Source organism: Schistocerca serialis, unplaced genomic scaffold (genome assembly GCF_023864345.2).
Source record: "Schistocerca serialis cubense isolate TAMUIC-IGC-003099 unplaced genomic scaffold, iqSchSeri2.2 HiC_scaffold_391, whole genome shotgun sequence".
In the NCBI taxonomy this organism is placed as follows: domain Eukaryota; kingdom Metazoa; phylum Arthropoda; class Insecta; order Orthoptera; family Acrididae; genus Schistocerca; species Schistocerca serialis.
In genome coordinates, this window is record NW_026047967.1 from 1 (window position 1) to 26,791 (window position 26,791).

The 26,791-nt window shown below is 50.2% G+C and overlaps 15 non-coding genes across 15 annotated transcripts; all 15 read right to left on the reverse strand.

The window, feature by feature from the left end:
- Nucleotides 1–14: 14 nt before the first annotated feature.
- Trnal-uaa (transfer RNA leucine (anticodon UAA)) lies at nucleotides 15–98 on the reverse strand. Its single transcript has one exon. It is a non-coding gene; the product is annotated as a tRNA-Leu (tRNA).
- Nucleotides 99–1,883: 1,785 nt separating this feature from the next.
- Nucleotides 1,884–1,967, reverse strand: Trnal-uaa (transfer RNA leucine (anticodon UAA)). Its single transcript has one exon. It is a non-coding gene; the product is annotated as a tRNA-Leu (tRNA).
- A 1,787-nt stretch (nucleotides 1,968–3,754) lies between these two features.
- Trnal-uaa (transfer RNA leucine (anticodon UAA)) lies at nucleotides 3,755–3,838 on the reverse strand. The gene has a single exon. It is a non-coding gene; the product is annotated as a tRNA-Leu (tRNA).
- Nucleotides 3,839–5,625: 1,787 nt separating this feature from the next.
- Trnal-uaa (transfer RNA leucine (anticodon UAA)) lies at nucleotides 5,626–5,709 on the reverse strand. Its single transcript has one exon. It is a non-coding gene; the product is annotated as a tRNA-Leu (tRNA).
- Nucleotides 5,710–7,495: 1,786 nt separating this feature from the next.
- Nucleotides 7,496–7,579, reverse strand: Trnal-uaa (transfer RNA leucine (anticodon UAA)). The gene has a single exon. It is a non-coding gene; the product is annotated as a tRNA-Leu (tRNA).
- A 1,786-nt stretch (nucleotides 7,580–9,365) lies between these two features.
- Nucleotides 9,366–9,449, reverse strand: Trnal-uaa (transfer RNA leucine (anticodon UAA)). The gene has a single exon. It is a non-coding gene; the product is annotated as a tRNA-Leu (tRNA).
- Nucleotides 9,450–11,235: 1,786 nt separating this feature from the next.
- Trnal-uaa (transfer RNA leucine (anticodon UAA)) lies at nucleotides 11,236–11,319 on the reverse strand. The gene has a single exon. It is a non-coding gene; the product is annotated as a tRNA-Leu (tRNA).
- Nucleotides 11,320–13,105: 1,786 nt separating this feature from the next.
- Nucleotides 13,106–13,189, reverse strand: Trnal-uaa (transfer RNA leucine (anticodon UAA)). Its single transcript has one exon. It is a non-coding gene; the product is annotated as a tRNA-Leu (tRNA).
- Nucleotides 13,190–14,975: 1,786 nt separating this feature from the next.
- Nucleotides 14,976–15,059, reverse strand: Trnal-uaa (transfer RNA leucine (anticodon UAA)). The gene has a single exon. It is a non-coding gene; the product is annotated as a tRNA-Leu (tRNA).
- A 1,786-nt stretch (nucleotides 15,060–16,845) lies between these two features.
- On the reverse strand, nucleotides 16,846–16,929 carry Trnal-uaa (transfer RNA leucine (anticodon UAA)). The gene has a single exon. It is a non-coding gene; the product is annotated as a tRNA-Leu (tRNA).
- Nucleotides 16,930–18,715: 1,786 nt separating this feature from the next.
- On the reverse strand, nucleotides 18,716–18,799 carry Trnal-uaa (transfer RNA leucine (anticodon UAA)). The gene has a single exon. It is a non-coding gene; the product is annotated as a tRNA-Leu (tRNA).
- A 1,786-nt stretch (nucleotides 18,800–20,585) lies between these two features.
- On the reverse strand, nucleotides 20,586–20,669 carry Trnal-uaa (transfer RNA leucine (anticodon UAA)). Its single transcript has one exon. It is a non-coding gene; the product is annotated as a tRNA-Leu (tRNA).
- Nucleotides 20,670–22,455: 1,786 nt separating this feature from the next.
- On the reverse strand, nucleotides 22,456–22,539 carry Trnal-uaa (transfer RNA leucine (anticodon UAA)). Its single transcript has one exon. It is a non-coding gene; the product is annotated as a tRNA-Leu (tRNA).
- A 1,786-nt stretch (nucleotides 22,540–24,325) lies between these two features.
- Nucleotides 24,326–24,409, reverse strand: Trnal-uaa (transfer RNA leucine (anticodon UAA)). Its single transcript has one exon. It is a non-coding gene; the product is annotated as a tRNA-Leu (tRNA).
- A 1,786-nt stretch (nucleotides 24,410–26,195) lies between these two features.
- On the reverse strand, nucleotides 26,196–26,279 carry Trnal-uaa (transfer RNA leucine (anticodon UAA)). Its single transcript has one exon. It is a non-coding gene; the product is annotated as a tRNA-Leu (tRNA).
- Between the last annotated feature and the right edge of the window lie 512 nt (nucleotides 26,280–26,791).

The window sequence follows — 26,791 nt, forward strand, 5'->3', positions numbered from 1 at the left end:
GTTTTAAAATGCTTTGTCAGATGTGGGGTTCGAACCCACGCTCCCTTGCGGGAACCAGAGCTTAAATCTGGCGCCTTAGACCGCTCGGCCAATCTGACGTGCGAGGCAAGAGCTCCAGAGACTTCCATCTCTAGCAATATCTCAAAGAACCTCACTGCGAAATCTGTTTCTTTTTTCGGTAGGATGGAATTATGTCAGTTTTAGAAAATTTAAGACGCAATGTCAGACATGGCGTAGAAAATGCACCCTCCCTTTCGGAAGCAATGTGGCGCGTTGGACCGCTTTCTTCCGTCGTTTCTAGTTTGAACTGTAACTAGCAAAACTGTATTTAGTAATAGGAACATTTTCACATTGATGCAAAGAAAACTAGATATTGGCCAACGGCAAATAAGGCCGTTTCCTAGCAACAGCCACGCTGTGCATCACGCACTCGTGGGAAGCCAATGAAATACTTCCCGTGAGGCTCAAACTGTCGACCTTCACTTTACAATACTTAGGCACTGCCCCGGTGGTACCGACGCGTACATACTGAAACGTCTTTGGATCGTCAGTGAGTACTTCATATTAGAAATTTCGTGTTCGCCCTGATGTGCATTAAAGGGCAGATTCTTCAGTAAAAGTTAGTTCTGCGCTCAGTTTCAGTATATGGCCCTAGCAGCACCAGGAAAACGGGTTCACATGTGCTCGCCTTCCACTCGGCGTTGAGCGCCTACAGCGAGATTGCCTTCGGCCTCTGGCGCCAGGAGGGAAGGCGACACATCACGGCGCAAGCAGCGCGTAGCAGAAGGCGGTGGTGCTGTGTCGGTCAGCATGGTTGCTTCCCAAGTAGCTGATCCGGGTTCGAAACCCGGACACCGCACCGAAGTTGTCTTCTTTACCCAGGAGAGTGTTTCCAACGCTCGCGATCGTCGAATTTCCGAACTGTCGTGTTACGAATGGTTTTCCTTCGCCCCTCGTCCCGCTCCGCGTAGGCTAGTGCGGATTGCGATTCACAGCATCGTGTGTCCCCATGTGTCGACTTGTCTCGACTTTGCTCGGCTGACGCGAAAGCTGACGCTTGCAAATGGTCGTATATGTAGAGGAAGGGCGCTAGAAACGACTGGGAGAGACCAACTCGACAAACGCACAACGGACCCTTTCATTTGACTGTGGCCGCAGGTTCGCGAATTTGCGTCCCGAGAGGCAAGAGAGGGGTCAGCGTGCTGGACCGTATCATTACCGCGCAGCAACACCGAAAACTAAGGGAAAAGGCAAAATAAAAGATTCCAACAGCACGCAGACTTCCTAGTTAGCCACTGAGCCGTGTACTAAGCACGCAAAAACGCTGCTTAACTTCGGTGATCGGACGAGAACCCGCGTCGTCAGCGTGGCACACAAGTCGGCGAGAACGTTTCCAGACGTGCGGACATCTCAGTCCTTGTACAGATCACTTGGGATTTGCCTGGCAGTCTCTCGCGCTGCCTTTTAGGGAAGCAATATGGAATATCCCTTGGTGGGATGTAACCCATAGCCTTCCCGTTGTTAGCATGACACATTAACTTAGTGAGCATACTGCCCACGCAATACGGCCGCTTCAGAACTCCAGCACCTGAACCACCGTTTCATCTATCTTTATTAAGGCCTTAAGATTCATTTAAACACGTATGCGTTGCTGTTGAGGTTTTCTCGCTGTCGCTTGGAACCCAGAGCCACAGCACAACAACAACGGAAACGTCCGTGAGAAGAGCTAAACCTCGACGCAGGAAAAGTATGTTCCGCTATTTCTTTTCGACCGCTCGGGCTGTCACTGTCGTCTCTAGTAAAATCTGCGGCGTGTTCCTGCATAATTTACTTGTTCTGTAAGATCAAGGGAGTATGTTAGTTTCAGAATGTTTAAAATGCTTTGTCAGATGTGGGGTTCGAACCCACGCTCCCTTGCGGGAACCAGAGCTTAAATCTGGCGCCTTAGACCGCTCGGCCAATCTGACGTGCGAGGCAAGAGCTCCAGAGACTTCCATCTCTAGCAATATCTCAAAGAACCTCACTGCGAAATCTGTTTCTTTTTTCGGTAGGATGGAATTATGTCAGTTTTAGAAAATTTAAGACGCAATGTCAGACATGGCGTAGAAAATGCACCCTCCCTTTCGGGAAGCAATGTGGCGCGTTGGACCGCTTTCTTCCGTCGTTTCTAGTTTGAACTGTAACTAGCAAAACTGTATTTAGTAATAGGAACATTTTCACATTGATGCAAAGAAAACTAGATATTGGCCAACGGCAAATAAGGCCGTTTCCTAGCAACAGCCACGCTGTGCATCACGCACTCGTGGGAAGCCAATGAAATACTTCCCGTGAGGCTCAAACTGTCGACCTTCACTTTACAATACTTAGGCACTGCCCCGGTGGTACCGACGCGTACATACTGAAACGTCTTTGGATCGTCAGTGAGTACTTCATATTAGAAATTTCGTGTTCGCCCTGATGTGCATTAAAGGGCAGATTCTTCAGTAAAAGTTAGTTCTGCGCTCAGTTTCAGTATATGGCCCTAGCAGCACCAGGAAAACGGGTTCACATGTGCTCGCCTTCCACTCGGCGTTGAGCGCCTACAGCGAGATTGCCTTCGGCCTCTGGCGCCAGGAGGGAAGGCGACACATCACGGCGCAAGCAGCGCGTAGCAGAAGGCGGTGGTGCTGTGTCGGTCAGCATGGTTGCTTCCCAAGTAGCTGATCCGGGTTCGAAACCCGGACACCGCACCGAAGTTGTCTTCTTTACCCAGGAGAGTGTTTCCAACGCTCGCGATCGTCGAATTTCCGAACTGTCGTGTTACGAATGGTTTTCCTTCGCCCCTCGTCCCGCTCCGCGTAGGCTAGTGCGGATTGCGATTCACAGCATCGTGTGTCCCCATGTGTCGACTTGTCTCGACTTTGCTCGGCTGACGCGAAAGCTGACGCTTGCAAATGGTCGTATATGTAGAGGAAGGGCGCTAGAAACGACTGGGAGAGACCAACTCGACAAACGCACAACGGACCCTTTCATTTGACTGTGGCCGCAGGGTTCGCGAATTTGCGTCCCGAGAGGCAAGAGAGGGGTCAGCGTGCTGGACCGTATCATTACCGCGCAGCAACACCGAAAACTAAGGGAAAAGGCAAAATAAAAGATTCCAACAGCACGCAGACTTCCTAGTTAGCCACTGAGCCGTGTACTAAGCACGCAAAAACGCTGCTTAACTTCGGTGATCGGACGAGAACCCGCGTCGTCAGCGTGGCACACAAGTCGGCGAGAACGTTTCCAGACGTGCGGACATCTCAGTCCTTGTACAGATCACTTGGGATTTGCCTGGCAGTCTCTCGCGCTGCCTTTTAGGGAAGCAATATGGAATATCCCTTGGTGGGATGTAACCCATAGCCTTCCCGTTGTTAGCATGACACATTAACTTAGTGAGCATACTGCCCACGCAATACGGCCGCTTCAGAACTCCAGCACCTGAACCACCGTTTCATCTATCTTTATTAAGGCCTTAAGATTCATTTAAACACGTATGCGTTGCTGTTGAGGTTTTCTCGCTGTCGCTTGGAACCCAGAGCCACAGCACAACAACAACGGAAACGTCCGTGAGAAGAGCTAAACCTCGACGCAGGAAAAGTATGTTCCGCTATTTCTTTTCGACCGCTCGGGCTGTCACTGTCGTCTCTAGTAAAATCTGCGGCGTGTTCCTGCATAATTTACTTGTTCTGTAAGATCAAGGGAGTATGTTAGTTTCAGAATGTTTAAAATGCTTTGTCAGATGTGGGGTTCGAACCCACGCTCCCTTGCGGGAACCAGAGCTTAAATCTGGCGCCTTAGACCGCTCGGCCAATCTGACGTGCGAGGCAAGAGCTCCAGAGACTTCCATCTCTAGCAATATCTCAAAGAACCTCACTGCGAAATCTGTTTCTTTTTTCGGTAGGATGGAATTATGTCAGTTTTAGAAAATTTAAGACGCAATGTCAGACATGGCGTAGAAAATGCACCCTCCCTTTCGGGAAGCAATGTGGCGCGTTGGACCGCTTTCTTCCGTCGTTTCTAGTTTGAACTGTAACTAGCAAAACTGTATTTAGTAATAGGAACATTTTCACATTGATGCAAAGAAAACTAGATATTGGCCAACGGCAAATAAGGCCGTTTCCTAGCAACAGCCACGCTGTGCATCACGCACTCGTGGGAAGCCAATGAAATACTTCCCCGTGAGGCTCAAACTGTCGACCTTCACTTTACAATACTTAGGCACTGCCCCGGTGGTACCGACGCGTACATACTGAAACGTCTTTGGATCGTCAGTGAGTACTTCATATTAGAAATTTCGTGTTCGCCCTGATGTGCATTAAAGGGCAGATTCTTCAGTAAAAGTTAGTTCTGCGCTCAGTTTCAGTATATGGCCCTAGCAGCACCAGGAAAACGGGTTCACATGTGCTCGCCTTCCACTCGGCGTTGAGCGCCTACAGCGAGATTGCCTTCGGCCTCTGGCGCCAGGAGGGAAGGCGACACATCACGGCGCAAGCAGCGCGTAGCAGAAGGCGGTGGTGCTGTGTCGGTCAGCATGGTTGCTTCCCAAGTAGCTGATCCGGGTTCGAAACCCGGACACCGCACCGAAGTTGTCTTCTTTACCCAGGAGAGTGTTTCCAACGCTCGCGATCGTCGAATTTCCGAACTGTCGTGTTACGAATGGTTTTCCTTCGCCCCTCGTCCCGCTCCGCGTAGGCTAGTGCGGATTGCGATTCACAGCATCGTGTGTCCCCATGTGTCGACTTGTCTCGACTTTGCTCGGCTGACGCGAAAGCTGACGCTTGCAAATGGTCGTATATGTAGAGGAAGGGCGCTAGAAACGACTGGGAGAGACCAACTCGACAAACGCACAACGGACCCTTTCATTTGACTGTGGCCGCAGGTTCGCGAATTTGCGTCCCGAGAGGCAAGAGAGGGGTCAGCGTGCTGGACCGTATCATTACCGCGCAGCAACACCGAAAACTAAGGGAAAAGGCAAAATAAAAGATTCCAACAGCACGCAGACTTCCTAGTTAGCCACTGAGCCGTGTACTAAGCACGCAAAAACGCTGCTTAACTTCGGTGATCGGACGAGAACCCGCGTCGTCAGCGTGGCACACAAGTCGGCGAGAACGTTTCCAGACGTGCGGACATCTCAGTCCTTGTACAGATCACTTGGGATTTGCCTGGCAGTCTCTCGCGCTGCCTTTTAGGGAAGCAATATGGAATATCCCTTGGTGGGATGTAACCCATAGCCTTCCCGTTGTTAGCATGACACATTAACTTAGTGAGCATACTGCCCACGCAATACGGCCGCTTCAGAACTCCAGCACCTGAACCACCGTTTCATCTATCTTTATTAAGGCCTTAAGATTCATTTAAACACGTATGCGTTGCTGTTGAGGTTTTCTCGCTGTCGCTTGGAACCCAGAGCCACAGCACAACAACAACGGAAACGTCCGTGAGAAGAGCTAAACCTCGACGCAGGAAAAGTATGTTCCGCTATTTCTTTTCGACCGCTCGGGCTGTCACTGTCGTCTCTAGTAAAATCTGCGGCGTGTTCCTGCATAATTTACTTGTTCTGTAAGATCAAGGGAGTATGTTAGTTTCAGAATGTTTAAAATGCTTTGTCAGATGTGGGGTTCGAACCCACGCTCCCTTGCGGGAACCAGAGCTTAAATCTGGCGCCTTAGACCGCTCGGCCAATCTGACGTGCGAGGCAAGAGCTCCAGAGACTTCCATCTCTAGCAATATCTCAAAGAACCTCACTGCGAAATCTGTTTCTTTTTTCGGTAGGATGGAATTATGTCAGTTTTAGAAAATTTAAGACGCAATGTCAGACATGGCGTAGAAAATGCACCCTCCCTTTCGGGAAGCAATGTGGCGCGTTGGACCGCTTTCTTCCGTCGTTTCTAGTTTGAACTGTAACTAGCAAAACTGTATTTAGTAATAGGAACATTTTCACATTGATGCAAAGAAAACTAGATATTGGCCAACGGCAAATAAGGCCGTTTCCTAGCAACAGCCACGCTGTGCATCACGCACTCGTGGGAAGCCAATGAAATACTTCCCGTGAGGCTCAAACTGTCGACCTTCACTTTACAATACTTAGGCACTGCCCCGGTGGTACCGACGCGTACATACTGAAACGTCTTTGGATCGTCAGTGAGTACTTCATATTAGAAATTTCGTGTTCGCCCTGATGTGCATTAAAGGGCAGATTCTTCAGTAAAAGTTAGTTCTGCGCTCAGTTTCAGTATATGGCCCTAGCAGCACCAGGAAAACGGGTTCACATGTGCTCGCCTTCCACTCGGCGTTGAGCGCCTACAGCGAGATTGCCTTCGGCCTCTGGCGCCAGGAGGGAAGGCGACACATCACGGCGCAAGCAGCGCGTAGCAGAAGGCGGTGGTGCTGTGTCGGTCAGCATGGTTGCTTCCCAAGTAGCTGATCCGGGTTCGAAACCCGGACACCGCACCGAAGTTGTCTTCTTTACCCAGGAGAGTGTTTCCAACGCTCGCGATCGTCGAATTTCCGAACTGTCGTGTTACGAATGGTTTTCCTTCGCCCCTCGTCCCGCTCCGCGTAGGCTAGTGCGGATTGCGATTCACAGCATCGTGTGTCCCCATGTGTCGACTTGTCTCGACTTTGCTCGGCTGACGCGAAAGCTGACGCTTGCAAATGGTCGTATATGTAGAGGAAGGGCGCTAGAAACGACTGGGAGAGACCAACTCGACAAACGCACAACGGACCCTTTCATTTGACTGTGGCCGCAGGTTCGCGAATTTGCGTCCCGAGAGGCAAGAGAGGGGTCAGCGTGCTGGACCGTATCATTACCGCGCAGCAACACCGAAAACTAAGGGAAAAGGCAAAATAAAAGATTCCAACAGCACGCAGACTTCCTAGTTAGCCACTGAGCCGTGTACTAAGCACGCAAAAACGCTGCTTAACTTCGGTGATCGGACGAGAACCCGCGTCGTCAGCGTGGCACACAAGTCGGCGAGAACGTTTCCAGACGTGCGGACATCTCAGTCCTTGTACAGATCACTTGGGATTTGCCTGGCAGTCTCTCGCGCTGCCTTTTAGGGAAGCAATATGGAATATCCCTTGGTGGGATGTAACCCATAGCCTTCCCGTTGTTAGCATGACACATTAACTTAGTGAGCATACTGCCCACGCAATACGGCCGCTTCAGAACTCCAGCACCTGAACCACCGTTTCATCTATCTTTATTAAGGCCTTAAGATTCATTTAAACACGTATGCGTTGCTGTTGAGGTTTTCTCGCTGTCGCTTGGAACCCAGAGCCACAGCACAACAACAACGGAAACGTCCGTGAGAAGAGCTAAACCTCGACGCAGGAAAAGTATGTTCCGCTATTTCTTTTCGACCGCTCGGGCTGTCACTGTCGTCTCTAGTAAAATCTGCGGCGTGTTCCTGCATAATTTACTTGTTCTGTAAGATCAAGGGAGTATGTTAGTTTCAGAATGTTTAAAATGCTTTGTCAGATGTGGGGTTCGAACCCACGCTCCCTTGCGGGAACCAGAGCTTAAATCTGGCGCCTTAGACCGCTCGGCCAATCTGACGTGCGAGGCAAGAGCTCCAGAGACTTCCATCTCTAGCAATATCTCAAAGAACCTCACTGCGAAATCTGTTTCTTTTTTCGGTAGGATGGAATTATGTCAGTTTTAGAAAATTTAAGACGCAATGTCAGACATGGCGTAGAAAATGCACCCTCCCTTTCGGGAAGCAATGTGGCGCGTTGGACCGCTTTCTTCCGTCGTTTCTAGTTTGAACTGTAACTAGCAAAACTGTATTTAGTAATAGGAACATTTTCACATTGATGCAAAGAAAACTAGATATTGGCCAACGGCAAATAAGGCCGTTTCCTAGCAACAGCCACGCTGTGCATCACGCACTCGTGGGAAGCCAATGAAATACTTCCCGTGAGGCTCAAACTGTCGACCTTCACTTTACAATACTTAGGCACTGCCCCGGTGGTACCGACGCGTACATACTGAAACGTCTTTGGATCGTCAGTGAGTACTTCATATTAGAAATTTCGTGTTCGCCCTGATGTGCATTAAAGGGCAGATTCTTCAGTAAAAGTTAGTTCTGCGCTCAGTTTCAGTATATGGCCCTAGCAGCACCAGGAAAACGGGTTCACATGTGCTCGCCTTCCACTCGGCGTTGAGCGCCTACAGCGAGATTGCCTTCGGCCTCTGGCGCCAGGAGGGAAGGCGACACATCACGGCGCAAGCAGCGCGTAGCAGAAGGCGGTGGTGCTGTGTCGGTCAGCATGGTTGCTTCCCAAGTAGCTGATCCGGGTTCGAAACCCGGACACCGCACCGAAGTTGTCTTCTTTACCCAGGAGAGTGTTTCCAACGCTCGCGATCGTCGAATTTCCGAACTGTCGTGTTACGAATGGTTTTCCTTCGCCCCTCGTCCCGCTCCGCGTAGGCTAGTGCGGATTGCGATTCACAGCATCGTGTGTCCCCATGTGTCGACTTGTCTCGACTTTGCTCGGCTGACGCGAAAGCTGACGCTTGCAAATGGTCGTATATGTAGAGGAAGGGCGCTAGAAACGACTGGGAGAGACCAACTCGACAAACGCACAACGGACCCTTTCATTTGACTGTGGCCGCAGGTTCGCGAATTTGCGTCCCGAGAGGCAAGAGAGGGGTCAGCGTGCTGGACCGTATCATTACCGCGCAGCAACACCGAAAACTAAGGGAAAAGGCAAAATAAAAGATTCCAACAGCACGCAGACTTCCTAGTTAGCCACTGAGCCGTGTACTAAGCACGCAAAAACGCTGCTTAACTTCGGTGATCGGACGAGAACCCGCGTCGTCAGCGTGGCACACAAGTCGGCGAGAACGTTTCCAGACGTGCGGACATCTCAGTCCTTGTACAGATCACTTGGGATTTGCCTGGCAGTCTCTCGCGCTGCCTTTTAGGGAAGCAATATGGAATATCCCTTGGTGGGATGTAACCCATAGCCTTCCCGTTGTTAGCATGACACATTAACTTAGTGAGCATACTGCCCACGCAATACGGCCGCTTCAGAACTCCAGCACCTGAACCACCGTTTCATCTATCTTTATTAAGGCCTTAAGATTCATTTAAACACGTATGCGTTGCTGTTGAGGTTTTCTCGCTGTCGCTTGGAACCCAGAGCCACAGCACAACAACAACGGAAACGTCCGTGAGAAGAGCTAAACCTCGACGCAGGAAAAGTATGTTCCGCTATTTCTTTTCGACCGCTCGGGCTGTCACTGTCGTCTCTAGTAAAATCTGCGGCGTGTTCCTGCATAATTTACTTGTTCTGTAAGATCAAGGGAGTATGTTAGTTTCAGAATGTTTAAAATGCTTTGTCAGATGTGGGGTTCGAACCCACGCTCCCTTGCGGGAACCAGAGCTTAAATCTGGCGCCTTAGACCGCTCGGCCAATCTGACGTGCGAGGCAAGAGCTCCAGAGACTTCCATCTCTAGCAATATCTCAAAGAACCTCACTGCGAAATCTGTTTCTTTTTTCGGTAGGATGGAATTATGTCAGTTTTAGAAAATTTAAGACGCAATGTCAGACATGGCGTAGAAAATGCACCCTCCCTTTCGGGAAGCAATGTGGCGCGTTGGACCGCTTTCTTCCGTCGTTTCTAGTTTGAACTGTAACTAGCAAAACTGTATTTAGTAATAGGAACATTTTCACATTGATGCAAAGAAAACTAGATATTGGCCAACGGCAAATAAGGCCGTTTCCTAGCAACAGCCACGCTGTGCATCACGCACTCGTGGGAAGCCAATGAAATACTTCCCGTGAGGCTCAAACTGTCGACCTTCACTTTACAATACTTAGGCACTGCCCCGGTGGTACCGACGCGTACATACTGAAACGTCTTTGGATCGTCAGTGAGTACTTCATATTAGAAATTTCGTGTTCGCCCTGATGTGCATTAAAGGGCAGATTCTTCAGTAAAAGTTAGTTCTGCGCTCAGTTTCAGTATATGGCCCTAGCAGCACCAGGAAAACGGGTTCACATGTGCTCGCCTTCCACTCGGCGTTGAGCGCCTACAGCGAGATTGCCTTCGGCCTCTGGCGCCAGGAGGGAAGGCGACACATCACGGCGCAAGCAGCGCGTAGCAGAAGGCGGTGGTGCTGTGTCGGTCAGCATGGTTGCTTCCCAAGTAGCTGATCCGGGTTCGAAACCCGGACACCGCACGGAAGTTGTCTTCTTTACCCAGGAGAGTGTTTCCAACGCTCGCGATCGTCGAATTTCCGAACTGTCGTGTTACGAATGGTTTTCCTTCGCCCCTCGTCCCGCTCCGCGTAGGCTAGTGCGGATTGCGATTCACAGCATCGTGTGTCCCCATGTGTCGACTTGTCTCGACTTTGCTCGGCTGACGCGAAAGCTGACGCTTGCAAATGGTCGTATATGTAGAGGAAGGGCGCTAGAAACGACTGGGAGAGACCAACTCGACAAACGCACAACGGACCCTTTCATTTGACTGTGGCCGCAGGTTCGCGAATTTGCGTCCCGAGAGGCAAGAGAGGGGTCAGCGTGCTGGACCGTATCATTACCGCGCAGCAACACCGAAAACTAAGGGAAAAGGCAAAATAAAAGATTCCAACAGCACGCAGACTTCCTAGTTAGCCACTGAGCCGTGTACTAAGCACGCAAAAACGCTGCTTAACTTCGGTGATCGGACGAGAACCCGCGTCGTCAGCGTGGCACACAAGTCGGCGAGAACGTTTCCAGACGTGCGGACATCTCAGTCCTTGTACAGATCACTTGGGATTTGCCTGGCAGTCTCTCGCGCTGCCTTTTAGGGAAGCAATATGGAATATCCCTTGGTGGGATGTAACCCATAGCCTTCCCGTTGTTAGCATGACACATTAACTTAGTGAGCATACTGCCCACGCAATACGGCCGCTTCAGAACTCCAGCACCTGAACCACCGTTTCATCTATCTTTATTAAGGCCTTAAGATTCATTTAAACACGTATGCGTTGCTGTTGAGGTTTTCTCGCTGTCGCTTGGAACCCAGAGCCACAGCACAACAACAACGGAAACGTCCGTGAGAAGAGCTAAACCTCGACGCAGGAAAAGTATGTTCCGCTATTTCTTTTCGACCGCTCGGGCTGTCACTGTCGTCTCTAGTAAAATCTGCGGCGTGTTCCTGCATAATTTACTTGTTCTGTAAGATCAAGGGAGTATGTTAGTTTCAGAATGTTTAAAATGCTTTGTCAGATGTGGGGTTCGAACCCACGCTCCCTTGCGGGAACCAGAGCTTAAATCTGGCGCCTTAGACCGCTCGGCCAATCTGACGTGCGAGGCAAGAGCTCCAGAGACTTCCATCTCTAGCAATATCTCAAAGAACCTCACTGCGAAATCTGTTTCTTTTTTCGGTAGGATGGAATTATGTCAGTTTTAGAAAATTTAAGACGCAATGTCAGACATGGCGTAGAAAATGCACCCTCCCTTTCGGGAAGCAATGTGGCGCGTTGGACCGCTTTCTTCCGTCGTTTCTAGTTTGAACTGTAACTAGCAAAACTGTATTTAGTAATAGGAACATTTTCACATTGATGCAAAGAAAACTAGATATTGGCCAACGGCAAATAAGGCCGTTTCCTAGCAACAGCCACGCTGTGCATCACGCACTCGTGGGAAGCCAATGAAATACTTCCCGTGAGGCTCAAACTGTCGACCTTCACTTTACAATACTTAGGCACTGCCCCGGTGGTACCGACGCGTACATACTGAAACGTCTTTGGATCGTCAGTGAGTACTTCATATTAGAAATTTCGTGTTCGCCCTGATGTGCATTAAAGGGCAGATTCTTCAGTAAAAGTTAGTTCTGCGCTCAGTTTCAGTATATGGCCCTAGCAGCACCAGGAAAACGGGTTCACATGTGCTCGCCTTCCACTCGGCGTTGAGCGCCTACAGCGAGATTGCCTTCGGCCTCTGGCGCCAGGAGGGAAGGCGACACATCACGGCGCAAGCAGCGCGTAGCAGAAGGCGGTGGTGCTGTGTCGGTCAGCATGGTTGCTTCCCAAGTAGCTGATCCGGGTTCGAAACCCGGACACCGCACCGAAGTTGTCTTCTTTACCCAGGAGAGTGTTTCCAACGCTCGCGATCGTCGAATTTCCGAACTGTCGTGTTACGAATGGTTTTCCTTCGCCCCTCGTCCCGCTCCGCGTAGGCTAGTGCGGATTGCGATTCACAGCATCGTGTGTCCCCATGTGTCGACTTGTCTCGACTTTGCTCGGCTGACGCGAAAGCTGACGCTTGCAAATGGTCGTATATGTAGAGGAAGGGCGCTAGAAACGACTGGGAGAGACCAACTCGACAAACGCACAACGGACCCTTTCATTTGACTGTGGCCGCAGGTTCGCGAATTTGCGTCCCGAGAGGCAAGAGAGGGGTCAGCGTGCTGGACCGTATCATTACCGCGCAGCAACACCGAAAACTAAGGGAAAAGGCAAAATAAAAGATTCCAACAGCACGCAGACTTCCTAGTTAGCCACTGAGCCGTGTACTAAGCACGCAAAAACGCTGCTTAACTTCGGTGATCGGACGAGAACCCGCGTCGTCAGCGTGGCACACAAGTCGGCGAGAACGTTTCCAGACGTGCGGACATCTCAGTCCTTGTACAGATCACTTGGGATTTGCCTGGCAGTCTCTCGCGCTGCCTTTTAGGGAAGCAATATGGAATATCCCTTGGTGGGATGTAACCCATAGCCTTCCCGTTGTTAGCATGACACATTAACTTAGTGAGCATACTGCCCACGCAATACGGCCGCTTCAGAACTCCAGCACCTGAACCACCGTTTCATCTATCTTTATTAAGGCCTTAAGATTCATTTAAACACGTATGCGTTGCTGTTGAGGTTTTCTCGCTGTCGCTTGGAACCCAGAGCCACAGCACAACAACAACGGAAACGTCCGTGAGAAGAGCTAAACCTCGACGCAGGAAAAGTATGTTCCGCTATTTCTTTTCGACCGCTCGGGCTGTCACTGTCGTCTCTAGTAAAATCTGCGGCGTGTTCCTGCATAATTTACTTGTTCTGTAAGATCAAGGGAGTATGTTAGTTTCAGAATGTTTAAAATGCTTTGTCAGATGTGGGGTTCGAACCCACGCTCCCTTGCGGGAACCAGAGCTTAAATCTGGCGCCTTAGACCGCTCGGCCAATCTGACGTGCGAGGCAAGAGCTCCAGAGACTTCCATCTCTAGCAATATCTCAAAGAACCTCACTGCGAAATCTGTTTCTTTTTTCGGTAGGATGGAATTATGTCAGTTTTAGAAAATTTAAGACGCAATGTCAGACATGGCGTAGAAAATGCACCCTCCCTTTCGGGAAGCAATGTGGCGCGTTGGACCGCTTTCTTCCGTCGTTTCTAGTTTGAACTGTAACTAGCAAAACTGTATTTAGTAATAGGAACATTTTCACATTGATGCAAAGAAAACTAGATATTGGCCAACGGCAAATAAGGCCGTTTCCTAGCAACAGCCACGCTGTGCATCACGCACTCGTGGGAAGCCAATGAAATACTTCCCGTGAGGCTCAAACTGTCGACCTTCACTTTACAATAATTAGGCACTGCCCCGGTGGTACCGACGCGTACATACTGAAACGTCTTTGGATCGTCAGTGAGTACTTCATATTAGAAATTTCGTGTTCGCCCTGATGTGCATTAAAGGGCAGATTCTTCAGTAAAAGTTAGTTCTGCGCTCAGTTTCAGTATATGGCCCTAGCAGCACCAGGAAAACGGGTTCACATGTGCTCGCCTTCCACTCGGCGTTGAGCGCCTACAGCGAGATTGCCTTCGGCCTCTGGCGCCAGGAGGGAAGGCGACACATCACGGCGCAAGCAGCGCGTAGCAGAAGGCGGTGGTGCTGTGTCGGTCAGCATGGTTGCTTCCCAAGTAGCTGATCCGGGTTCGAAACCCGGACACCGCACGGAAGTTGTCTTCTTTACCCAGGAGAGTGTTTCCAACGCTCGCGATCGTCGAATTTCCGAACTGTCGTGTTACGAATGGTTTTCCTTCGCCCCTCGTCCCGCTCCGCGTAGGCTAGTGCGGATTGCGATTCACAGCATCGTGTGTCCCCATGTGTCGACTTGTCTCGACTTTGCTCGGCTGACGCGAAAGCTGACGCTTGCAAATGGTCGTATATGTAGAGGAAGGGCGCTAGAAACGACTGGGAGAGACCAACTCGACAAACGCACAACGGACCCTTTCATTTGACTGTGGCCGCAGGTTCGCGAATTTGCGTCCCGAGAGGCAAGAGAGGGGTCAGCGTGCTGGACCGTATCATTACCGCGCAGCAACACCGAAAACTAAGGGAAAAGGCAAAATAAAAGATTCCAACAGCACGCAGACTTCCTAGTTAGCCACTGAGCCGTGTACTAAGCACGCAAAAACGCTGCTTAACTTCGGTGATCGGACGAGAACCCGCGTCGTCAGCGTGGCACACAAGTCGGCGAGAACGTTTCCAGACGTGCGGACATCTCAGTCCTTGTACAGATCACTTGGGATTTGCCTGGCAGTCTCTCGCGCTGCCTTTTAGGGAAGCAATATGGAATATCCCTTGGTGGGATGTAACCCATAGCCTTCCCGTTGTTAGCATGACACATTAACTTAGTGAGCATACTGCCCACGCAATACGGCCGCTTCAGAACTCCAGCACCTGAACCACCGTTTCATCTATCTTTATTAAGGCCTTAAGATTCATTTAAACACGTATGCGTTGCTGTTGAGGTTTTCTCGCTGTCGCTTGGAACCCAGAGCCACAGCACAACAACAACGGAAACGTCCGTGAGAAGAGCTAAACCTCGACGCAGGAAAAGTATGTTCCGCTATTTCTTTTCGACCGCTCGGGCTGTCACTGTCGTCTCTAGTAAAATCTGCGGCGTGTTCCTGCATAATTTACTTGTTCTGTAAGATCAAGGGAGTATGTTAGTTTCAGAATGTTTAAAATGCTTTGTCAGATGTGGGGTTCGAACCCACGCTCCCTTGCGGGAACCAGAGCTTAAATCTGGCGCCTTAGACCGCTCGGCCAATCTGACGTGCGAGGCAAGAGCTCCAGAGACTTCCATCTCTAGCAATATCTCAAAGAACCTCACTGCGAAATCTGTTTCTTTTTTCGGTAGGATGGAATTATGTCAGTTTTAGAAAATTTAAGACGCAATGTCAGACATGGCGTAGAAAATGCACCCTCCCTTTCGGGAAGCAATGTGGCGCGTTGGACCGCTTTCTTCCGTCGTTTCTAGTTTGAACTGTAACTAGCAAAACTGTATTTAGTAATAGGAACATTTTCACATTGATGCAAAGAAAACTAGATATTGGCCAACGGCAAATAAGGCCGTTTCCTAGCAACAGCCACGCTGTGCATCACGCACTCGTGGGAAGCCAATGAAATACTTCCCGTGAGGCTCAAACTGTCGACCTTCACTTTACAATACTTAGGCACTGCCCCGGTGGTACCGACGCGTACATACTGAAACGTCTTTGGATCGTCAGTGAGTACTTCATATTAGAAATTTCGTGTTCGCCCTGATGTGCATTAAAGGGCAGATTCTTCAGTAAAAGTTAGTTCTGCGCTCAGTTTCAGTATATGGCCCTAGCAGCACCAGGAAAACGGGTTCACATGTGCTCGCCTTCCACTCGGCGTTGAGCGCCTACAGCGAGATTGCCTTCGGCCTCTGGCGCCAGGAGGGAAGGCGACACATCACGGCGCAAGCAGCGCGTAGCAGAAGGCGGTGGTGCTGTGTCGGTCAGCATGGTTGCTTCCCAAGTAGCTGATCCGGGTTCGAAACCCGGACACCGCACCGAAGTTGTCTTCTTTACCCAGGAGAGTGTTTCCAACGCTCGCGATCGTCGAATTTCCGAACTGTCGTGTTACGAATGGTTTTCCTTCGCCCCTCGTCCCGCTCCGCGTAGGCTAGTGCGGATTGCGATTCACAGCATCGTGTGTCCCCATGTGTCGACTTGTCTCGACTTTGCTCGGCTGACGCGAAAGCTGACGCTTGCAAATGGTCGTATATGTAGAGGAAGGGCGCTAGAAACGACTGGGAGAGACCAACTCGACAAACGCACAACGGACCCGTTCATTTGACTGTGGCCGCAGGTTCGCGAATTTGCGTCCCGAGAGGCAAGAGAGGGGTCAGCGTGCTGGACCGTATCATTACCGCGCAGCAACACCGAAAACTAAGGGAAAAGGCAAAATAAAAGATTCCAACAGCACGCAGACTTCCTAGTTAGCCACTGAGCCGTGTACTAAGCACGCAAAAACGCTGCTTAACTTCGGTGATCGGACGAGAACCCGCGTCGTCAGCGTGGCACACAAGTCGGCGAGAACGTTTCCAGACGTGCGGACATCTCAGTCCTTGTACAGATCACTTGGGATTTGCCTGGCAGTCTCTCGCGCTGCCTTTTAGGGAAGCAATATGGAATATCCCTTGGTGGGATGTAACCCATAGCCTTCCCGTTGTTAGCATGACACATTAACTTAGTGAGCATACTGCCCACGCAATACGGCCGCTTCAGAACTCCAGCACCTGAACCACCGTTTCATCTATCTTTATTAAGGCCTTAAGATTCATTTAAACACGTATGCGTTGCTGTTGAGGTTTTCTCGCTGTCGCTTGGAACCCAGAGCCACAGCACAACAACAACGGAAACGTCCGTGAGAAGAGCTAAACCTCGACGCAGGAAAAGTATGTTCCGCTATTTCTTTTCGACCGCTCGGGCTGTCACTGTCGTCTCTAGTAAAATCTGCGGCGTGTTCCTGCATAATTTACTTGTTCTGTAAGATCAAGGGAGTATGTTAGTTTCAGAATGTTTAAAATGCTTTGTCAGATGTGGGGTTCGAACCCACGCTCCCTTGCGGGAACCAGAGCTTAAATCTGGCGCCTTAGACCGCTCGGCCAATCTGACGTGCGAGGCAAGAGCTCCAGAGACTTCCATCTCTAGCAATATCTCAAAGAACCTCACTGCGAAATCTGTTTCTTTTTTCGGTAGGATGGAATTATGTCAGTTTTAGAAAATTTAAGACGCAATGTCAGACATGGCGTAGAAAATGCACCCTCCCTTTCGGGAAGCAATGTGGCGCGTTGGACCGCTTTCTTCCGTCGTTTCTAGTTTGAACTGTAACTAGCAAAACTGTATTTAGTAATAGGAACATTTTCACATTGATGCAAAGAAAACTAGATATTGGCCAACGGCAAATAAGGCCGTTTCCTAGCAACAGCCACGCTGTGCATCACGCACTCGTGGGAAGCCAATGAAATACTTCCCGTGAGGCTCAAACTGTCGACCTTCACTTTACAATAATTAGGCACTGCCCCGGTGGTACCGACGCGTACATACTGAAACGTCTTTGGATCGTCAGTGAGTACTTCATATTAGAAATTTCGTGTTCGCCCTGATGTGCATTAAAGGGCAGATTCTTCAGTAAAAGTTAGTTCTGCGCTCAGTTTCAGTATATGGCCCTAGCAGCACCAGGAAAACGGGTTCACATGTGCTCGCCTTCCACTCGGCGTTGAGCGCCTACAGCGAGATTGCCTTCGGCCTCTGGCGCCAGGAGGGAAGGCGACACATCACGGCGCAAGCAGCGCGTAGCAGAAGGCGGTGGTGCTGTGTCGGTCAGCATGGTTGCTTCCCAAGTAGCTGATCCGGGTTCGAAACCCGGACACCGCACGGAAGTTGTCTTCTTTACCCAGGAGAGTGTTTCCAACGCTCGCGATCGTCGAATTTCCGAACTGTCGTGTTACGAATGGTTTTCCTTCGCCCCTCGTCCCGCTCCGCGTAGGCTAGTGCGGATTGCGATTCACAGCATCGTGTGTCCCCATGTGTCGACTTGTCTCGACTTTGCTCGGCTGACGCGAAAGCTGACGCTTGCAAATGGTCGTATATGTAGAGGAAGGGCGCTAGAAACGACTGGGAGAGACCAACTCGACAAACGCACAACGGACCCTTTCATTTGACTGTGGCCGCAGGTTCGCGAATTTGCGTCCCGAGAGGCAAGAGAGGGGTCAGCGTGCTGGACCGTATCATTACCGCGCAGCAACACCGAAAACTAAGGGAAAAGGCAAAATAAAAGATTCCAACAGCACGCAGACTTCCTAGTTAGCCACTGAGCCGTGTACTAAGCACGCAAAAACGCTGCTTAACTTCGGTGATCGGACGAGAACCCGCGTCGTCAGCGTGGCACACAAGTCGGCGAGAACGTTTCCAGACGTGCGGACATCTCAGTCCTTGTACAGATCACTTGGGATTTGCCTGGCAGTCTCTCGCGCTGCCTTTTAGGGAAGCAATATGGAATATCCCTTGGTGGGATGTAACCCATAGCCTTCCCGTTGTTAGCATGACACATTAACTTAGTGAGCATACTGCCCACGCAATACGGCCGCTTCAGAACTCCAGCACCTGAACCACCGTTTCATCTATCTTTATTAAGGCCTTAAGATTCATTTAAACACGTATGCGTTGCTGTTGAGGTTTTCTCGCTGTCGCTTGGAACCCAGAGCCACAGCACAACAACAACGGAAACGTCCGTGAGAAGAGCTAAACCTCGACGCAGGAAAAGTATGTTCCGCTATTTCTTTTCGACCGCTCGGGCTGTCACTGTCGTCTCTAGTAAAATCTGCGGCGTGTTCCTGCATAATTTACTTGTTCTGTAAGATCAAGGGAGTATGTTAGTTTCAGAATGTTTAAAATGCTTTGTCAGATGTGGGGTTCGAACCCACGCTCCCTTGCGGGAACCAGAGCTTAAATCTGGCGCCTTAGACCGCTCGGCCAATCTGACGTGCGAGGCAAGAGCTCCAGAGACTTCCATCTCTAGCAATATCTCAAAGAACCTCACTGCGAAATCTGTTTCTTTTTTCGGTAGGATGGAATTATGTCAGTTTTAGAAAATTTAAGACGCAATGTCAGACATGGCGTAGAAAATGCACCCTCCCTTTCGGGAAGCAATGTGGCGCGTTGGACCGCTTTCTTCCGTCGTTTCTAGTTTGAACTGTAACTAGCAAAACTGTATTTAGTAATAGGAACATTTTCACATTGATGCAAAGAAAACTAGATATTGGCCAACGGCAAATAAGGCCGTTTCCTAGCAACAGCCACGCTGTGCATCACGCACTCGTGGGAAGCCAATGAAATACTTCCCGTGAGGCTCAAACTGTCGACCTTCACTTTACAATACTTAGGCACTGCCCCGGTGGTACCGACGCGTACATACTGAAACGTCTTTGGATCGTCAGTGAGTACTTCATATTAGAAATTTCGTGTTCGCCCTGATGTGCATTAAAGGGCAGATTCTTCAGTAAAAGTTAGTTCTGCGCTCAGTTTCAGTATATGGCCCTAGCAGCACCAGGAAAACGGGTTCACATGTGCTCGCCTTCCACTCGGCGTTGAGCGCCTACAGCGAGATTGCCTTCGGCCTCTGGCGCCAGGAGGGAAGGCGACACATCACGGCGCAAGCAGCGCGTAGCAGAAGGCGGTGGTGCTGTGTCGGTCAGCATGGTTGCTTCCCAAGTAGCTGATCCGGGTTCGAAACCCGGACACCGCACCGAAGTTGTCTTCTTTACCCAGGAGAGTGTTTCCAACGCTCGCGATCGTCGAATTTCCGAACTGTCGTGTTACGAATGGTTTTCCTTCGCCCCTCGTCCCGCTCCGCGTAGGCTAGTGCGGATTGCGATTCACAGCATCGTGTGTCCCCATGTGTCGACTTGTCTCGACTTTGCTCGGCTGACGCGAAAGCTGACGCTTGCAAATGGTCGTATATGTAGAGGAAGGGCGCTAGAAACGACTGGGAGAGACCAACTCGACAAACGCACAACGGACCCTTTCATTTGACTGTGGCCGCAGGTTCGCGAATTTGCGTCCCGAGAGGCAAGAGAGGGGTCAGCGTGCTGGACCGTATCATTACCGCGCAGCAACACCGAAAACTAAGGGAAAAGGCAAAATAAAAGATTCCAACAGCACGCAGACTTCCTAGTTAGCCACTGAGCCGTGTACTAAGCACGCAAAAACGCTGCTTAACTTCGGTGATCGGACGAGAACCCGCGTCGTCAGCGTGGCACACAAGTCGGCGAGAACGTTTCCAGACGTGCGGACATCTCAGTCCTTGTACAGATCACTTGGGATTTGCCTGGCAGTCTCTCGCGCTGCCTTTTAGGGAAGCAATATGGAATATCCCTTGGTGGGATGTAACCCATAGCCTTCCCGTTGTTAGCATGACACATTAACTTAGTGAGCATACTGCCCACGCAATACGGCCGCTTCAGAACTCCAGCACCTGAACCACCGTTTCATCTATCTTTATTAAGGCCTTAAGATTCATTTAAACACGTATGCGTTGCTGTTGAGGTTTTCTCGCTGTCGCTTGGAACCCAGAGCCACAGCACAACAACAACGGAAACGTCCGTGAGAAGAGCTAAACCTCGACGCAGGAAAAGTATGTTCCGCTATTTCTTTTCGACCGCTCGGGCTGTCACTGTCGTCTCTAGTAAAATCTGCGGCGTGTTCCTGCATAATTTACTTGTTCTGTAAGATCAAGGGAGTATGTTAGTTTCAGAATGTTTAAAATGCTTTGTCAGATGTGGGGTTCGAACCCACGCTCCCTTGCGGGAACCAGAGCTTAAATCTGGCGCCTTAGACCGCTCGGCCAATCTGACGTGCGAGGCAAGAGCTCCAGAGACTTCCATCTCTAGCAATATCTCAAAGAACCTCACTGCGAAATCTGTTTCTTTTTTCGGTAGGATGGAATTATGTCAGTTTTAGAAAATTTAAGACGCAATGTCAGACATGGCGTAGAAAATGCACCCTCCCTTTCGGGAAGCAATGTGGCGCGTTGGACCGCTTTCTTCCGTCGTTTCTAGTTTGAACTGTAACTAGCAAAACTGTATTTAGTAATAGGAACATTTTCACATTGATGCAAAGAAAACTAGATATTGGCCAACGGCAAATAAGGCCGTTTCCTAGCAACAGCCACGCTGTGCATCACGCACTCGTGGGAAGCCAATGAAATACTTCCCGTGAGGCTCAAACTGTCGACCTTCACTTTACAATACTTAGGCACTGCCCCGGTGGTACCGACGCGTACATACTGAAACGTCTTTGGATCGTCAGTGAGTACTTCATATTAGAAATTTCGTGTTCGCCCTGATGTGCATTAAAGGGCAGATTCTTCAGTAAAAGTTAGTTCTGCGCTCAGTTTCAGTATATGGCCCTAGCAGCACCAGGAAAACGGGTTCACATGTGCTCGCCTTCCACTCGGCGTTGAGCGCCTACAGCGAGATTGCCTTCGGCCTCTGGCGCCAGGAGGGAAGGCGACACATCACGGCGCAAGCAGCGCGTAGCAGAAGGCGGTGGTGCTGTGTCGGTCAGCATGGTTGCTTCCCAAGTAGCTGATCCGGGTTCGAAACCCGGACACCGCACCGAAGTTGTCTTCTTTACCCAGGAGAGTGTTTCCAACGCTCGCGATCGTCGAATTTCCGAACTGTCGTGTTACGAATGGTTTTCCTTCGCCCCTCGTCCCGCTCCGCGTAGGCTAGTGCGGATTGCGATTCACAGCATCGTGTGTCCCCATGTGTCGACTTGTCTCGACTTTGCTCGGCTGACGCGAAAGCTGACGCTTGCAAATGGTCGTATATGTAGAGGAAGGGCGCTAGAAACGACTGGGAGAGACCAACTCGACAAACGCACAACGGACCCTTTCATTTGACTGTGGCCGCAGGTTCGCGAATTTGCGTCCCGAGAGGCAAGAGAGGGGTCAGCGTGCTGGACCGTATCATTACCGCGCAGCAACACCGAAAACTAAGGGAAAAGGCAAAATAAAAGATTCCAACAGCACGCAGACTTCCTAGTTAGCCACTGAGCCGTGTACTAAGCACGCAAAAACGCTGCTTAACTTCGGTGATCGGACGAGAACCCGCGTCGTCAGCGTGGCACACAAGTCGGCGAGAACGTTTCCAGACGTGCGGACATCTCAGTCCTTGTACAGATCACTTGGGATTTGCCTGGCAGTCTCTCGCGCTGCCTTTTAGGGAAGCAATATGGAATATCCCTTGGTGGGATGTAACCCATAGCCTTCCCGTTGTTAGCATGACACATTAACTTAGTGAGCATACTGCCCACGCAATACGGCCGCTTCAGAACTCCAGCACCTGAACCACCGTTTCATCTATCTTTATTAAGGCCTTAAGATTCATTTAAACACGTATGCGTTGCTGTTGAGGTTTTCTCGCTGTCGCTTGGAACCCAGAGCCACAGCACAACAACAACGGAAACGTCCGTGAGAAGAGCTAAACCTCGACGCAGGAAAAGTATGTTCCGCTATTTCTTTTCGACCGCTCGGGCTGTCACTGTCGTCTCTAGTAAAATCTGCGGCGTGTTCCTGCATAATTTACTTGTTCTGTAAGATCAAGGGAGTATGTTAGTTTCAGAATGTTTAAAATGCTTTGTCAGATGTGGGGTTCGAACCCACGCTCCCTTGCGGGAACCAGAGCTTAAATCTGGCGCCTTAGACCGCTCGGCCAATCTGACGTGCGAGGCAAGAGCTCCAGAGACTTCCATCTCTAGCAATATCTCAAAGAACCTCACTGCGAAATCTGTTTCTTTTTTCGGTAGGATGGAATTATGTCAGTTTTAGAAAATTTAAGACGCAATGTCAGACATGGCGTAGAAAATGCACCCTCCCTTTCGGGAAGCAATGTGGCGCGTTGGACCGCTTTCTTCCGTCGTTTCTAGTTTGAACTGTAACTAGCAAAACTGTATTTAGTAATAGGAACATTTTCACATTGATGCAAAGAAAACTAGATATTGGCCAACGGCAAATAAGGCCGTTTCCTAGCAACAGCCACGCTGTGCATCACGCACTCGTGGGAAGCCAATGAAATACTTCCCGTGAGGCTCAAACTGTCGACCTTCACTTTACAATAATTAGGCACTGCCCCGGTGGTACCGACGCGTACATACTGAAACGTCTTTGGATCGTCAGTGAGTACTTCATATTAGAAATTTCGTGTTCGCCCTGATGTGCATTAAAGGGCAGATTCTTCAGTAAAAGTTAGTTCTGCGCTCAGTTTCAGTATATGGCCCTAGCAGCACCAGGAAAACGGGTTCACATGTGCTCGCCTTCCACTCGGCGTTGAGCGCCTACAGCGAGATTGCCTTCGGCCTCTGGCGCCAGGAGGGAAGGCGACACATCACGGCGCAAGCAGCGCGTAGCAGAAGGCGGTGGTGCTGTGTCGGTCAGCATGGTTGCTTCCCAAGTAGCTGATCCGGGTTCGAAACCCGGACACCGCACGGAAGTTGTCTTCTTTACCCAGGAGAGTGTTTCCAACGCTCGCGATCGTCGAATTTCCGAACTGTCGTGTTACGAATGGTTTTCCTTCGCCCCTCGTCCCGCTCCGCGTAGGCTAGTGCGGATTGCGATTCACAGCATCGTGTGTCCCCATGTGTCGACTTGTCTCGACTTTGCTCGGCTGACGCGAAAGCTGACGCTTGCAAATGGTCGTATATGTAGAGGAAGGGCGCTAGAAACGACTGGGAGAGACCAACTCGACAAACGCACAACGGACCCTTTCATTTGACTGTGGCCGCAGGTTCGCGAATTTGCGTCCCGAGAGGCAAGAGAGGGGTCAGCGTGCTGGACCGTATCATTACCGCGCAGCAACACCGAAAACTAAGGGAAAAGGCAAAATAAAAGATTCCAACAGCACGCAGACTTCCTAGTTAGCCACTGAGCCGTGTACTAAGCACGCAAAAACGCTGCTTAACTTCGGTGATCGGACGAGAACCCGCGTCGTCAGCGTGGCACACAAGTCGGCGAGAACGTTTCCAGACGTGCGGACATCTCAGTCCTTGTACAGATCACTTGGGATTTGCCTGGCAGTCTCTCGCGCTGCCTTTTAGGGAAGCAATATGGAATATCCCTTGGTGGGATGTAACCCATAGCCTTCCCGTTGTTAGCATGACACATTAACTTAGTGAGCATACTGCCCACGCAATACGGCCGCTTCAGAACTCCAGCACCTGAACCACCGTTTCATCTATCTTTATTAAGGCCTTAAGATTCATTTAAACACGTATGCGTTGCTGTTGAGGTTTTCTCGCTGTCGCTTGGAACCCAGAGCCACAGCACAACAACAACGGAAACGTCCGTGAGAAGAGCTAAACCTCGACGCAGGAAAAGTATGTTCCGCTATTTCTTTTCGACCGCTCGGGCTGTCACTGTCGTCTCTAGTAAAATCTGCGGCGTGTTCCTGCATAATTTACTTGTTCTGTAAGATCAAGGGAGTATGTTAGTTTCAGAATGTTTAAAATGCTTTGTCAGATGTGGGGTTCGAACCCACGCTCCCTTGCGGGAACCAGAGCTTAAATCTGGCGCCTTAGACCGCTCGGCCAATCTGACGTGCGAGGCAAGAGCTCCAGAGACTTCCATCTCTAGCAATATCTCAAAGAACCTCACTGCGAAATCTGTTTCTTTTTTCGGTAGGATGGAATTATGTCAGTTTTAGAAAATTTAAGACGCAATGTCAGACATGGCGTAGAAAATGCACCCTCCCTTTCGGGAAGCAATGTGGCGCGTTGGACCGCTTTCTTCCGTCGTTTCTAGTTTGAACTGTAACTAGCAAAACTGTATTTAGTAATAGGAACATTTTCACATTGATGCAAAGAAAACTAGATATTGGCCAACGGCAAATAAGGCCGTTTCCTAGCAACAGCCACGCTGTGCATCACGCACTCGTGGGAAGCCAATGAAATACTTCCCGTGAGGCTCAAACTGTCGACCTTCACTTTACAATACTTAGGCACTGCCCCGGTGGTACCGACGCGTACATACTGAAACGTCTTTGGATCGTCAGTGAGTACTTCATATTAGAAATTTCGTGTTCGCCCTGATGTGCATTAAAGGGCAGATTCTTCAGTAAAAGTTAGTTCTGCGCTCAGTTTCAGTATATGGCCCTAGCAGCACCAGGAAAACGGGTTCACATGTGCTCGCCTTCCACTCGGCGTTGAGCGCCTACAGCGAGATTGCCTTCGGCCTCTGGCGCCAGGAGGGAAGGCGACACATCACGGCGCAAGCAGCGCGTAGCAGAAGGCGGTGGTGCTGTGTCGGTCAGCATGGTTGCTTCCCAAGTAGCTGATCCGGGTTCGAAACCCGGACACCGCACCGAAGTTGTCTTCTTTACCCAGGAGAGTGTTTCCAACGCTCGCGATCGTCGAATTTCCGAACTGTCGTGTTACGAATGGTTTTCCTTCGCCCCTCGTCCCGCTCCGCGTAGGCTAGTGCGGATTGCGATTCACAGCATCGTGTGTCCCCATGTGTCGACTTGTCTCGACTTTGCTCGGCTGACGCGAAAGCTGACGCTTGCAAATGGTCGTATATGTAGAGGAAGGGCGCTAGAAACGACTGGGAGAGACCAACTCGACAAACGCACAACGGACCCTTTCATTTGACTGTGGCCGCAGGTTCGCGAATTTGCGTCCCGAGAGGCAAGAGAGGGGTCAGCGTGCTGGACCGTATCATTACCGCGCAGCAACACCGAAAACTAAGGGAAAAGGCAAAATAAAAGATTCCAACAGCACGCAGACTTCCTAGTTAGCCACTGAGCCGTGTACTAAGCACGCAAAAACGCTGCTTAACTTCGGTGATCGGACGAGAACCCGCGTCGTCAGCGTGGCACACAAGTCGGCGAGAACGTTTCCAGACGTGCGGACATCTCAGTCCTTGTACAGATCACTTGGGATTTGCCTGGCAGTCTCTCGCGCTGCCTTTTAGGGAAGCAATATGGAATATCCCTTGGTGGGATGTAACCCATAGCCTTCCCGTTGTTAGCATGACACATTAACTTAGTGAGCATACTGCCCACGCAATACGGCCGCTTCAGAACTCCAGCACCTGAACCACCGTTTCATCTATCTTTATTAAGGCCTTAAGATTCATTTAAACACGTATGCGTTGCTGTTGAGGTTTTCTCGCTGTCGCTTGGAACCCAGAGCCACAGCACAACAACAACGGAAACGTCCGTGAGAAGAGCTAAACCTCGACGCAGGAAAAGTATGTTCCGCTATTTCTTTTCGACCGCTCGGGCTGTCACTGTCGTCTCTAGTAAAATCTGCGGCGTGTTCCTGCATAATTTACTTGTTCTGTAAGATCAAGGGAGTATGTTAGTTTCAGAATGTTTAAAATGCTTTGTCAGATGTGGGGTTCGAACCCACGCTCCCTTGCGGGAACCAGAGCTTAAATCTGGCGCCTTAGACCGCTCGGCCAATCTGACGTGCGAGGCAAGAGCTCCAGAGACTTCCATCTCTAGCAATATCTCAAAGAACCTCACTGCGAAATCTGTTTCTTTTTTCGGTAGGATGGAATTATGTCAGTTTTAGAAAATTTAAGACGCAATGTCAGACATGGCGTAGAAAATGCACCCTCCCTTTCGGGAAGCAATGTGGCGCGTTGGACCGCTTTCTTCCGTCGTTTCTAGTTTGAACTGTAACTAGCAAAACTGTATTTAGTAATAGGAACATTTTCACATTGATGCAAAGAAAACTAGATATTGGCCAACGGCAAATAAGGCCGTTTCCTAGCAACAGCCACGCTGTGCATCACGCACTCGTGGGAAGCCAATGAAATACTTCCCGTGAGGCTCAAACTGTCGACCTTCACTTTACAATAATTAGGCACTGCCCCGGTGGTACCGACGCGTACATACTGAAACGTCTTTGGATCGTCAGTGAGTACTTCATATTAGAAATTTCGTGTTCGCCCTGATGTGCATTAAAGGGCAGATTC